The 12413-nt window shown below is 50.2% G+C and overlaps 1 protein-coding gene across 7 annotated transcripts in view; it reads left to right on the forward strand.

Annotated features, from left to right (window-relative positions):
- Positions 1–12413, forward strand: part of SERGEF (secretion regulating guanine nucleotide exchange factor) — a 219146-nt gene that overhangs the window by 192031 nt on the left and 14702 nt on the right. The window contains exon 11 of one of the 7 annotated variants that reach the window (XR_009405561.1): positions 1650–1734. The exons of the other annotated variants lie outside the window; for them this stretch is intronic. The gene's annotated coding sequence lies outside the window, so the exon portion shown is untranslated. The remainder of the gene's footprint in view (positions 1–1649; positions 1735–12413) is intronic. 7 annotated transcript variants of the gene reach the window in all.

Here is a 12413-nt window from a genome sequence, read left to right on the forward strand (position 1 = left end):
TTTTTGGGGGGGAAAGAAGGGGTACACAGTAACACCAGCTGCAAAGGAGGCGGGGGATTCCCTGGTTTTTCAGTAACACAGGAAACAATGCACCTGTTCCAACAGGCTTCCTAAGGGAAAGGAGGACTTTTCCTGGTCCTCAGAGGAGGGCCCTTTAGTCTATATGGGTAAAGCCACTTCTCTCTTTGAGATTTCATCAGAGAAGTGATGTCATCTGCTTGTCATCCCATTCCACGCCATTATCAGAGGAGTAAGTAGGACCCCCTAGACCAGAGCTCAGAAATTCGAGGATTGGCCTAGCCAGAAGGCAGAGTTGATTCTGGATCTCCTGACTTGGGTCCCAAGGGCAGCAAGGCTCGGTAGGACAGGTTTCCCAACCAGGGTGGGAAAAGTGTGATCCCCAGACAGGACTGGCTGTGCTTGTGCTGGCAGAAGCCAGTTTTGGGACCACACAGTCACTTGTCCCTTTAGCCAGTATGTCAAACGGGGTCATTTCTTCTATGTACCTTAACAAGTCAGTAAGTACTGCTCTGGGAGGCTGTGTCTTAGGGGCAATAAGCAAGACAGTGACCAAGTGGGAACTGTGGGAGTTTCAAATGACAGGAAGGAATGGCTGCTGCAGATGTATGTCCCAACCCCTTGGAGGGAGAGAGATGAAATTAAAGAGTCAGAAACCTCACCTTGGCAACTCTTCCTGCCTGTAGATGTTTTTTTGGATTGCTGGGATTCTTTCTTTTTAGTGCCCCTCACATTTAGTAAACTTCCACCTGCAAAGCTTGCCCTGCTTCTGCTGCACTAGTGGGAACAGAGGAAAGAGGTTTGTCCTTCCTTGGGCTGATGTGGTTCAGGGGAGGAATTCCCCCGCTTCCCTGGAGGCAGTGGTGAGCGGCCTGGGGTGAGGAGAGGGCAGCCTGGGGAGGCGGAGCAAAGCCTGCTTGCTCCATCACCGCCTTGGGGAACGCAGCCCCTTCATGGCCTGTTATTTGAGCAGAGAACACAGTCTATCTACCCTCTTCCCACCAGGAGTCAGATAGAAATAGGCTGCAGCCTGGATTTGCCTTCAGGCTGAAAACCACTCATAGATAAACAAAATCCTCGTCTTCCCCCGACACTCGACATTCGACACTCAGAGCTCAGCTTTAAAAACGATGAGACCCTGGAGGATAGATGCAGACCCAAATCCCACATCAGAAACATCCCAGGGGAGAGTGGAGAGCCTAAAGACCATGTTTTGCAAAAGCAGGGTGTCCTGCTTGAATGAACAAAACTATTCGTACCCCCAGTTCTTGCTGGCATGAACTGCACCTCCCTGGAGAAGGAGAACTCCGGAAGCAGCAATACTGTTTGTGAAAAATTCTTGTCCTAGTGTTCTTCAGAGAAATTCTGCTTCTTCAGGCCCTATGATGAAATCAGTAAAGCATGGGCTTTGGGAAATCCTTTACCAAGTGACTCAACTCTCTGGACCTCAGTTTCTTTATCTGTAAGTAAACATCAGAATAGCAAGACCTACCTCTCAGGTCTTTTAGAGGATTACATGAAGTACGCTAGATGAAAACACCCAGCCTCTCATGTATTCATGTATTAGTTGGGGTTCTCCAAAGAAACAGAACTGATAGGGCCAATCGATCTCTCTCTCTCTCTCTATCTAGATTTATTTTAAAGAATTGTTTCACATGATCGTGGAGGCTGCCAGGTTTGAAGTCTTTGGGGCAAGCCAGCAGGCTGGAGATTTAGGTAAGCGTTGATGTTACAGTCCTGAATCCAAAGGCTGGAAACTCAAGCAGGGTTTCTGTAGTGCAGCCTTGAGGCAGGATTCCTTCTTCAGGAAACATCAGTCTTGGCTGTTAAGGCCTTCAACTGTTTGGATGAGGCCCACCACAATTGACTGTAACTTACTCATATCTCAAAAAAAATACTTTCATAGCAACATCTAGATGGGTGTTTAACCAAACAGCTGGTCACTATAAGCTGGCCAGGGTGGCACAGAGTTAACCATTACACCACAAAAGGGCTCAGGTTCTCAACAAAGACATTCCCTCCCTCTCTTTCTCTCTTCTTTTCAAAGTCATTGCTGAGGTCCAAGGAGGCTTCACTCAGTGACGTCTCTGGCATGTGGGCCTGGAAGTGGTTAGAATCTGGGCGGTGAGACCTGTGTGTCCCTCCTGTCTCTCTGAGATCTATTTCTGCTGATGCTATACCCTAGGGAATCGATGTCCCTACTTACTGAGTCGAGAGCTGGAGTCACCTCCGTGGTTTTCCGTTGAAGTCTGCCGTCGGAGCCATACCAGCTTTCCTCTGTGCTCTGTCCGGGCTTCCCAGTCTGCTTCTCCAGTACCTGCCGTGTGGAATTCATTATTTTGTTTTTGGAGTTGGATTGGAAGACCTGGGCAAGGCTGTTCGACCTGCCAGGATGGCCTTTCTGCCGCGGGGCTAGTTAGCAGGGATGGAGAGGCTGCGAGGAAAGGTTTGGTGGGCCAGTGAGAGTTAACTCCCTGCCCAGAATGTTTCAGGTGGCATTATGCCTGGAAGTACAGAGCTGGCCTCCGTTCCGTCTCAGGGATTCATACTCCGCAGGTGATCCAAATTGCTTCTCAGTCTAATGGAATGTGGAATTGCTTTTGCCCAAAGAATGCCTGGATGGGATTTCTAAAGCAGCATAAGGTTAAGGAAAAAGCTCCAAACCAGGAGTTAGACCTGGACCCTCCTTTGCCACTGCCTCCCTGTGTGATCGTGGACAAGTCACTTCCTGAATGTAGGTCTCAGCTTCCTCTTTCACAAAATGTTGGAAACCATACTCCATTACCGTAGATTTGCACACATAGCACCTCACCGCTTTTATTTTATCTAAGATTTTATTTATTTATTTTAGAGAGAAAGCGTGTGTGTGTGTGAGAGGGGGCAGACGGAGAGAATTTCAAGCAGACTTTACACTGAGAACAGAGCCCAGTGCGGGGATTGTTCGCTTTCCGCAGACTAGGTTCAAAGAGATTAAATGACTTGCCCCAGTTCGCACAGACAGGAGGAGGTGGTGTAGCTAGAATGGAGCCCAGCGCACTCGGGGGTATCCTTTCAAATATGGTAGCATCTATAGGAGAGTGCAGGGGGAGTAGACAGAAAGCCAGTGGAGGAAGCCAGTGGATGACAGCAGCATCAGAGAGGGTGTACCGCCATCACACTCCTGAAGCTCCCAAGGCTTTGGAGGCACAGGCTAGTCTTAGTGGATGGACGCCCGTACACCGAGGGAGGGTTGGTCTCCAGCTACTCAAATTAAGAATGTTTTCTCATGCTATTGACAATTCAGACAACATTTAAGGAGACTTTATCACAGACCAGGCACTCTACTAGGGAGGAGGGGGCCAGAATGAGGAAGCAGACGTAGAATGCAAAGTAGACTGTCTTGTGGACTGCTGCAAGCAGAAGTATAATGAAAAGTTTTATATTTGAAATGTAAACACAGGGCTTTGGATTTACACCGGAAGGTGCATGCGATTGAGTCATCCTGGGGAGATGAAGGCAAATACAGCTGAGCCCTGAAGGATGAAGCAGGATTTGACCATCAGGAGACAGAAGGAAAAAAGAGGTCTCTGCCCTGCTCTTCCTCCTTGGCCCCCTGTGGCAGCCACTGCCGCTGTGGTGTGACAGGAAGCTGACTGCTACAGCCTGTGTGCTGGAGGACAGGGCCGGCTCCAGCCCTGGGGGAGCCCCTACCGTAGCTTGTCAGATCTGCTGCAGTGCCTGGAGAGCGCAGAGCAAGAGAGATTGTGCCTGGCAACTCTTGGAGGAGTACCCAGGAGGAGGGGAGGCACAGGGGGCCCTTGGCAGGGGAACGGGCGGCTTGGACAGGCGGCTTGGAAGGCAGTACCTTTTTTCCTGAATGTGTCTACCCCTCCTTGGGGCCTGGGAGGCTGAGCTCTTGCTTTGCAAGTGTGATGTTAGACTCAGTGTTTTGTGTCTTTATTTTAAAACTGGTTTCTTGGTCTCCCGTGCAGTTTTCTGTCAGCTCGTTGCCATGGAGAAGTCAGTTGGGGCTGGAAGCTCTTGTCCCTGTCTGTGTCAGCATTTTTGGACCCGCCAGCTGCCTCCTGCCCTTCTACAGATGGAGGGGGCACAGGACCCCACTGGGTGGGCAGTCCCTTTCTCTGCAGGGACTGGAGCTGCATCTCGATTCCCTTTGGGGTGGGAGTTTCATTCATCTGTGTACTGACTCAGCAACTTTGTCGTGCCTGCCTCTGCGGGCCAGGCATGGCGCTGTGCTCCGCCAGCACAAAGATGACTGTGGCCCGGGGCTGGGGGGCAGGGGTCAGGGTGGTGGTGGGTGGGAGGAGAGGGGAAACTCCGCATCCTCAGGCAGGACCCTGCGGGCCAGTTCTTTCACACATACCTTTCTTGTTCTGTTCTTCAGCCTCATTCTTTCTTAGAATTTAGAGAACTGTGTGTGCTTCTCCTCCAACCTTTATCACTGCTCATTTAGAATCTCCCTGGGAGTTCCCTACCAGTCTCTGCACTTCTGGATCTCATTTCCTCTCCGTGTCTCCAGCACCCGGCTCAGGATCTCAGGCAAAAGAAGGGATCCCCCAGGAAGTATGTGGCCAGTGGAACGCTTACTCAGACTCTCAGGGTGTCTGTCTGTCTGTCCTGTTTTTCTTCCTCTCTTCTGAGCCTAGAGGCAGCGTGGGTGGCAGCATGAGCCAGTGGAGAAAGGAAGGACTTTGGAACCAGATCAATCCGTGCTTGAGTTCTGGTACAACCTTTTTCTAGCTGTATGATCTCAAGCAAGTGGGTCCTTCACTTGGAGCCTTAGTCAAACCTCATACTTTTCTTTAAACCTGAATCACCTGTCAGTCAGTAATTGAGTTTGGACATTTTAAAAACCAGCATGGGAAGTACTGGTGACCATCTACCCCTCTCGTTCCATATCCATGTGGGACCCAGTTAAGAAGAGGTTTAGAACTGTGTTATGCTAGAACGAGGAAAGATCCAGTCTCTTTCCTGACCAAGACCTCAGTTTTCCTATTTGAAAAATTTGGGAATTGGATTGGGTGATCTTGAAGATTTCTTTTTGCTCTAAAAAACTGAAGAGTCAACTTTAAAAGAAAAAAATTTCTCCATAGCTGGTGTGACCATGATCACCAGTGCCCGCAGGTCGGAGGCTGGCCTCAGCATGACCCCTTCTGCCCACCTCTCAAGCTACTCTCCCAGGAAGCTCTGGGCTGGAACCCTGGCATTGGCTGCAGAAATCTCTTTTGGATGCAATAGTCCTTTTGAATGCATCATCTCTGTCCACCCTAGTCTAGAGGCTAGGCTTGGCTCGTATCCCAGAACAGTGGGGAATTGCTGGAGGGAGGAGTTTGTTCCTTCTTCACAGAAGGTCCTTTCTTAAGGACCTGTTGCCTTCCTGAGTCTTTGGCTAGTGAGGATTGCATTTCTTGAGCTGCCTGCAAGCCAGGGCTCTGTGTCAGAGGTGGTGACATAGCAGAGGCACTCCCCCCTCCCCCAGCGTCATGGACTGCAATCCGTGTTATGGACAAACACAAACAGAAACAAAGCAGAGCCATAAAGCTCTTGAGTGGCTTCTCCAGGGAATTTACCTAGTCCTAGTCCTTCTGCCTTGGGCAAGTTCTTCCCTTCTCCAGTGCCTAGTGTCCTCTTCCATCACGTTGAGAAGATTGGGCCAGTGATCTCCCAGTTCCCTTCCTGCTCTGGAACTTCTTTTTTTGAAGTGCTGTAGCTCAGCTCAGGGAAGGAGTGCTCGTTGTAGACTTTCTAGTGGAAGGAGGATTGGAGCCGAGTCTTGAATGCTAGACGAGGATTTGGGCTGGCCCAAGAGAAATGGATAGAGCCTTCCTGACTGGCCGAAGTAAAAGGAGCATGTGTGAGCACAGGCAGACTATAAAGCATAGGGGAGTGTAGAGAAGGGTGGAAAGCTCTCCTGTGAAAGCAGAGGGTTCATGTGGGTCATGAGGAGTGGGAACAGTCTTGGAGAAGGAAGCACTTGCCATCCCTCTGAGAGCCATCATCCCCAGGGGCACGGGTAGCAGTGGTCCCTAAGGACAGAGAAGCAAGCAAAGTGGATTAAACCCCCTCCCTATCTGGGGGCCCCAGTCTGATGCTTCTTGTGACAGAAAGACCTCTAACCAAGAAGGGACAAGGGTGCAAGCTAGGAGAGGACACCCCCTCCAGGTCCTTTCCTTCTCGCTTCAGCCAGCAGGTTCTTGGTTGGTAGGAGTAGGGCAGAGTGTGGGAGAGTAAATCTACCTGAGAGAGCTGCCCTTCTGTCATGGTTTGCTCCTCCCCGAATGTTTTCCTGAAGTCAGGGTGACAAGAGGGATATTTTGACTATGTCCTCAGAAGTGGATCCTAGATCCATCTACAAGGCTTATGAATCAAAGGGTCTCACATCCTAGATCTAGCTGTGACCTCCAACCTCCCAGTCCTCTGGCTCAGGCTGACTCCCGTCTTTGCTCTGAACCTGCAGCTTCACAGATGCCAGGCCCTCTGGGTCCTGCCTCCTTGCTTTCTCTCCCGCCGTCCCTCTTCTACATCCCACTGCATCTGAGATAGTGTGGACTGCTCTCTTTCCCCTGGACCTTGCTTCTGCCTCCAAGCAGATCTTGCTGTGGCCCCTCCTCCGTGTTCAGTCCAAGTGCTCCCTCACTGTTCTCCACCGTGACGACAACGACAGTGATGATGACAGTTATTACCCAAATTTGCTTCTGAGGCGCAGCTCTGATTCGGCTACTCCCTTGCTCAAAAGTCTTGTGGCTTCCAGTGGCTGTTGGATTAAGTCCAAAATCTGTAGTCAGGCATTTTGAGGATTATATTTCCTGAGCCATCTGCAGTGATATGCCCCTACCTGTCGTGCCAGATTTATTCCCCTTTCCTGCCTTGTGCACTGCCTCTTCTTACACCAAACGGAGCCACCACCATTAGCTCTACAAGAACCATCTCCCTTCCCAGCAAAGCCTTTGTTCACGTTCTTGCTGCTTGGAAGGCCCCTCCTCCCCTGCCCTTAATGTTGTTGTTTTTTTTTTTTTTCCATCAGGAAGTCTCTGATCACCTAGACTACGTATTCCTTGATGGTTCATTCTGTATCCCTAAAGGCATCTACGAAAGTAAACAAAAACAAAATGTTTTTGTGTTTGAGCAACTAGGAAGACCTAGGTTAATCCTTTGTTTTGGGGGGGTGCCTGGGTGGCTCAGTGTGTTAAGCCTCTGCCTTCGGCTCAGGTCATGGTCACAGGGTCCTGGGATCGAGCCCCACATTGGGCTCTCTGCTCAGCGGGAAACCTGTTTCCCCCTTTCTCTCTGCCTGCCTCTCTGCCACTTGTGATCTCTCTCTCTCTGTCAAATAAATAAACAAAATCTTTTTAAAAAATATCCCCTGTTTTTGAGCAAGCTTGAAATTAGGAACTTTGGAATCGGGAGAAGCTCAGCCAGGCCCCAATACCTATGCTGTTCCTTGAAGGGATCTGGAAGTTATCCAGTGTCCGTGGGCACATAGCAAGCTCCACACGCTTGTGCCTCGTCTCTGCTGCATACAAGCAAATTGGCAAGAAAGGGTAGAAACCCAGAGGAACCATACTCACCATGGAGTTGGCTCTTGCTAGGTCAGAATAGGGATCAATCATCCAAGGTGTGGGGCCTGTACGATCTAGGAATGTATCCTGGAGGCTATGTATCCTGGAAGGGCCACTTGGGGTTCTTCGACAGGAATGTGAGGGGTCTGAGAGCAGGAATCTTAAGGTAATGATCGTGCGGCATTCATATTCCAAGAGGAGCCAGCCAGACATCAACTTGGGGGACAGATAGAAAGTTCTGGCCCTTAGGTGGTGAGATGGCAACAACAGAGTATAGACAGTGTCAGGGTCCTGCCCATCCAGCTACAATTAACTCAGACCCTCTAGCCTCAGAAACCCTCACCAGTCCTTTGGGCATTCCTAGTGGGGTTCAGCAGGGAGGCTATCCAAAGGAAATGGGCTCCCTCTTTGGTCAAGATTGACTTGGAAACTGGCATGACCTCAATCTTCAGGTCTTCAGTTCCCTAGGCAAGCAGAACTGGGGGAGGCAGTGGCTGACATTTTGCCAGGCCTGGAGGTGAGTCCTGTCTCTCCTCCTGGTTCGCAGTCTGGTTCACCAGTCCCTTGCCTCCATTTCAGACTCGGGCCATGATCTAGCCACCTCTGGGCCACTGTTGGGAAAAGTCAATCTTGGGCTGATACTCACTGCCTATAAATGGCGTGGAATTAGGCTAATCAGTGACTCTTAATTCCCCAACAAATGCAAGTGCTGTGCTAATTGCCAGGGTCCACGCAGGCAGATCCCTGGCTGGCAGCATCAAACAAGAGAAGCGGTAATTTGGGGGCTGGAGTGGGGGAGGGCCTGCTTTGTTGGCTGAGCCAGTTAAAAAACCGTATTACCCCGAGTGAGCCATAGTGCAGAGAGCCGGGGTCGGGCCTCCTTATCAGTCAACAGCCACTTGAGTGGCCCACAAGTGAGTTCGCAAGAGCTGAACCTCAACACCAGTGGAGCAATTGCCTGTCCATTAATGGGATTTTTTTTTTTTTTTTTTTTTTTTTGGCTCATTAAGGAAGATTCCACCAGCAGCCTGGGATGGCACTGCCAGGGCAGCTCATGGGGGATAAAGCATCCTGAACCTTGGTGTGCTGTTACTATGGTAACATGGCATTCCAGACACTCCAGGCAACCTTCCTGGCATCTGCTGCAGTGAAAGATTCAGATGGAGAAGGGCCACTGCTCTTTCTCCAGTAGAAACTGAGCAAATTGTGAAGGCAAGGAGCCATGCACCGAGGACCAGACCTTAAAGGAAAATGCTGTTCCATTGGTATGGGAGCTTGGTGAAATGGCATTGAAATAGCTAAAGCTATCTGTTCTGTCTGTTCTAGTCTATCTGGGTGAGCCGCAGGATCAGGAGAGGCTACCCGGAGGAAGAAAGTAAGAGGAGATGGGGAAGAGCAGGGGGAACAGTATGAACACAGGCCCAGCTGGGAAGGCAGATGAAGTGAGTAGATGGGGTAAACAGTTTGGTTTGGTGGGAGAAAAGACATTGGTGGAGGTAGACAGGTGTTGGCTTTGCCTCTCTGAAACTTGCTGCTCTGAGCCCTAAGCAAAAGCCTGATGGTGGCCTCACTCCACCCAGGTAGTGGGCGGAGGCCACTCTGCTCCCTTTCCCGAGGTATGGAGACTCATCTCTGCACCTCACACCTCACTTTAGGGGCCCATTTCTTATTCTGTGTCTGGCTCCCGAGTGTTTGCCTTATCTCTTGTACCCACTAGCATCATTGACCCTCTGCATTTCATAGACAAACTGAGATCCGGGGGGGAAGATGCTTGCCTGAGGTTTCTGAAACACGGAACATAGGAGTTAAGAACTTAGGTTCTGGAGACAGACTGACCTGGTTTGAGTCCTGAGTGCACCATTCAGTTTCCAGGGGAGCCTGACCCTCACCTTTTTCAGGGGTGAAATAGGGCTCCTGAACATTTCTGCCCACTCAGGTATTACAGGTAAGAACTGAGAGCATGCAGGTAGGGCCACAGAAATCCGGAATGTGGGAAGCACTTAGAAGATGTTGGTTAGTGAGAGATAGTTCCTTAAGTTCCTTAAGAAACGGGGACCACTGGGACGCCTGGGTGGCTCAGTGGGTTAAAGCCTCTGCATTCAGCTTGGGTCATGATCCTGGGGTCCTGGGATCAAGCCCCACATTGGGCTCCTGCTCAGCGGGGAGCCTGTTAAAAAAAAAAGAGAGAGAGAGAAAAGAAACAGGGACCACCTTTTTCATCTTTGCTCATTCCTCCTTCTCTTTCCTCGTATGCATGAACACCAGATAGTATTGCATCTGGAATTGATAGTAGAAGGATGTTTGTGGATTGGATGGATGCTCGGAATAAAGAACTGCCCATTGATGGGTTTTCCTCTCCGGTCAGGTATGCTCAGCTCTGGTGCTATTCAGTCTCCACAGGCCTGAAATCAGACAGGCCTGGGGTCCTGTGCAGCTCAGGTCCGAGACCCTGCTGCCCTGTGGGGGACTTAAACTTACCAGGACTGTTGGTTTCTTGAAGGACAGGAATAGATTCCTTCAACTTTGGGCACAGTACATGGTATAAATGGTAACTAGTACATAGCTTTATAATATACAGAAGGTTTGCATTCGCTCTCACACGAATCCCACTGGAGCGTGGGTCAAGAATTCTGTCCCCACATTCAGGAGGAATTCCTGGAGGCTCAGTACCGGGGAGTGGGTGCTCTGGAGGCACACAGCAGGGAGAGCTGGCACAGGGGCGTGGTCCTGTCTTCTGACTTCGGCTCTGGTGAGCCACCAGATGAAAGCTCTTGGGGCCCATTTTTCTTCTGTGGGACTGAGAGCCCTGAGATGTGATCCCAGTGAGGTAAAGAGCTCTGAGCTTAGAGTCAGGATGCCATGATTTTGGTCATGACCCCATCATGCCGTTCCTAAGTGAGCACCTCTCTTCTAAACATGCTCACTCCCTGACCTTCTGGCTTTGGGTTTATAGTGAGGCCGAGGGTGCTTTGGAAAGTCTGAAACTCCAAGTGAGTGACTAGTGAGAGGGGCATTGTTTTCAGCAGATGGCGTCTCCATGAGCCACCCGGAACCCAGCAAGGCTGCAACCTTAGCATGTCCAGATGACCTCTGAAGTGACAGGCAGCCTGGATGTGTGGCAAGCATCATCCTGAAACATTAGCCCTCAGAGCCAGAGGGCCATAAAGTGGTGCCTTCAGTTTATAGGTGTGGAAACAGAGGACCTGAGGGGGCCAGTGGCTCACCCAGGCCACATGCTGAGTCGGTGGCAGAGCTGGCCCCTCACTGGTCCGGTAGGGCTGGGCTGCCCACACCCAGCAGAGCCTGATGTTCGCCCTTGCTCTGAGTGCCTCGTCTGAACTCATTTGAAAACATCAAAAGACATAAAGACAAGAGTTTTTGAAAGAAATTTGAAAGAATTTGAAAGAATTTTGTGTATCAGCATTTTCAATAATTTTTAAAAAATCTTTTATTATAAAAGTCATCTATGATCTGTGAAGAAAGTTTGGGTAGTAGAGAAATATTCCACTTAGAAGATAACTGAGTAATGCTCTTAAACCTCAAGAACACCCCTTTGGGGGCAGCTTGCTGTCTTTTAGATGAAGCTTTCGGACCAACGGCTTGCTTGGCCCTGTATCACCCTCTGGAAGCTTAGCTACAGAAAGTGGAAGATTAACATTTACAGAGGCCTCTAAGGCCCTCCATTCTGTGACTTGAAGCAGTTCTATCTACTACCACTAATAGTAGGAGCAGTAGTGGTTAGTGTCAGGAGAGTCTCCTCCAGGTAACACACCACTTTTTATTTTTTTTAAGATTATTTAATTGAGAGAGAGAAAGCTAGAGAGCACGTAAGTGGGGGGAGGGGCGGGGGAGGGGGGATGCAGACACCCTCCTGCTGGGCTTGATCCCATGATCCTGAGATCATGACCTGAGCTGAAACCAAGAGTCAGACACTCAGCCGACTGAGCCACTCAGGTGCCCCTTGCTACTTCTTCATAGGTGTTCTCATTCGATTATTTGCCCATTATAAGAATCTTGTAGAGGAAAAAGGTATTCTTTTCCCATTTTGCAAATGAGAAATTTAAGCCTCAGAGACATTAACTGCCCAAGGATTACATCTAGTAAGTAGCGGAGCTTCTGATTTCAAACAAATGCTTGCGTAAAGAAAGCAGAAGACGTCTACTTAGTATCTATGAATGAACATTTGACTTCCCTTCCAGGGAAGATGCTAGAAATCACTGAGTCTAGGGGTTTTCAGACTGTCCTCTGGGAAACTCCAGGGTGCTGTGGAGCCAGTTGGGGGTGGGGGGTGCTGAGCACATGGGGCTCTGAGCCCATCACCCCTGCTCCAAGCAGAGCAGCTCCGGTTGGCCTGTTCTGTCCGCTGGGAGATGGAAAACAGTTCAGCTCGTCTGACTCCTACTTCAGTGCTCCCCAAACTCTGGTGTTCATCATAACCGTCCAAGGGAGACCCTGACAGCCGGTCTGACAGGGCGCAAGAACTCTGGCTGTTAAGGAGTGCAGACAGTCATTAGGCCATGGTCTGAGAAACAGTGGCCTACTGCCTAGAGCCGGGGAACCGAGACCCAGGAAGAAGCAGAGAGTTAGTCTCAGTCTCCCAGCCCGTAGGCGCAGAGGCCGCCCTAGGAGTCCCATCCTCCCTACCTCATCCACTGCCCTCCTGCCTGAGCCACAAAGGCAGCCGAGCCAGGAAGCGAGTGACACCATGGAGAATAACAGAGTGGTTTCCATAGCAATGCTCAGTGGCTTGTGCCTGTCGGGACACCTCAATCACAGATCTGAGCTCTCAGCAGGAACTCGTGTGAGGTGTTACCTGCTTGTTTCTTGCAAGGGGTC

This window comes from Mustela nigripes, chromosome 1 (assembly GCF_022355385.1).
Source record: "Mustela nigripes isolate SB6536 chromosome 1, MUSNIG.SB6536, whole genome shotgun sequence".
Taxonomy (NCBI): domain Eukaryota; kingdom Metazoa; phylum Chordata; class Mammalia; order Carnivora; family Mustelidae; genus Mustela; species Mustela nigripes.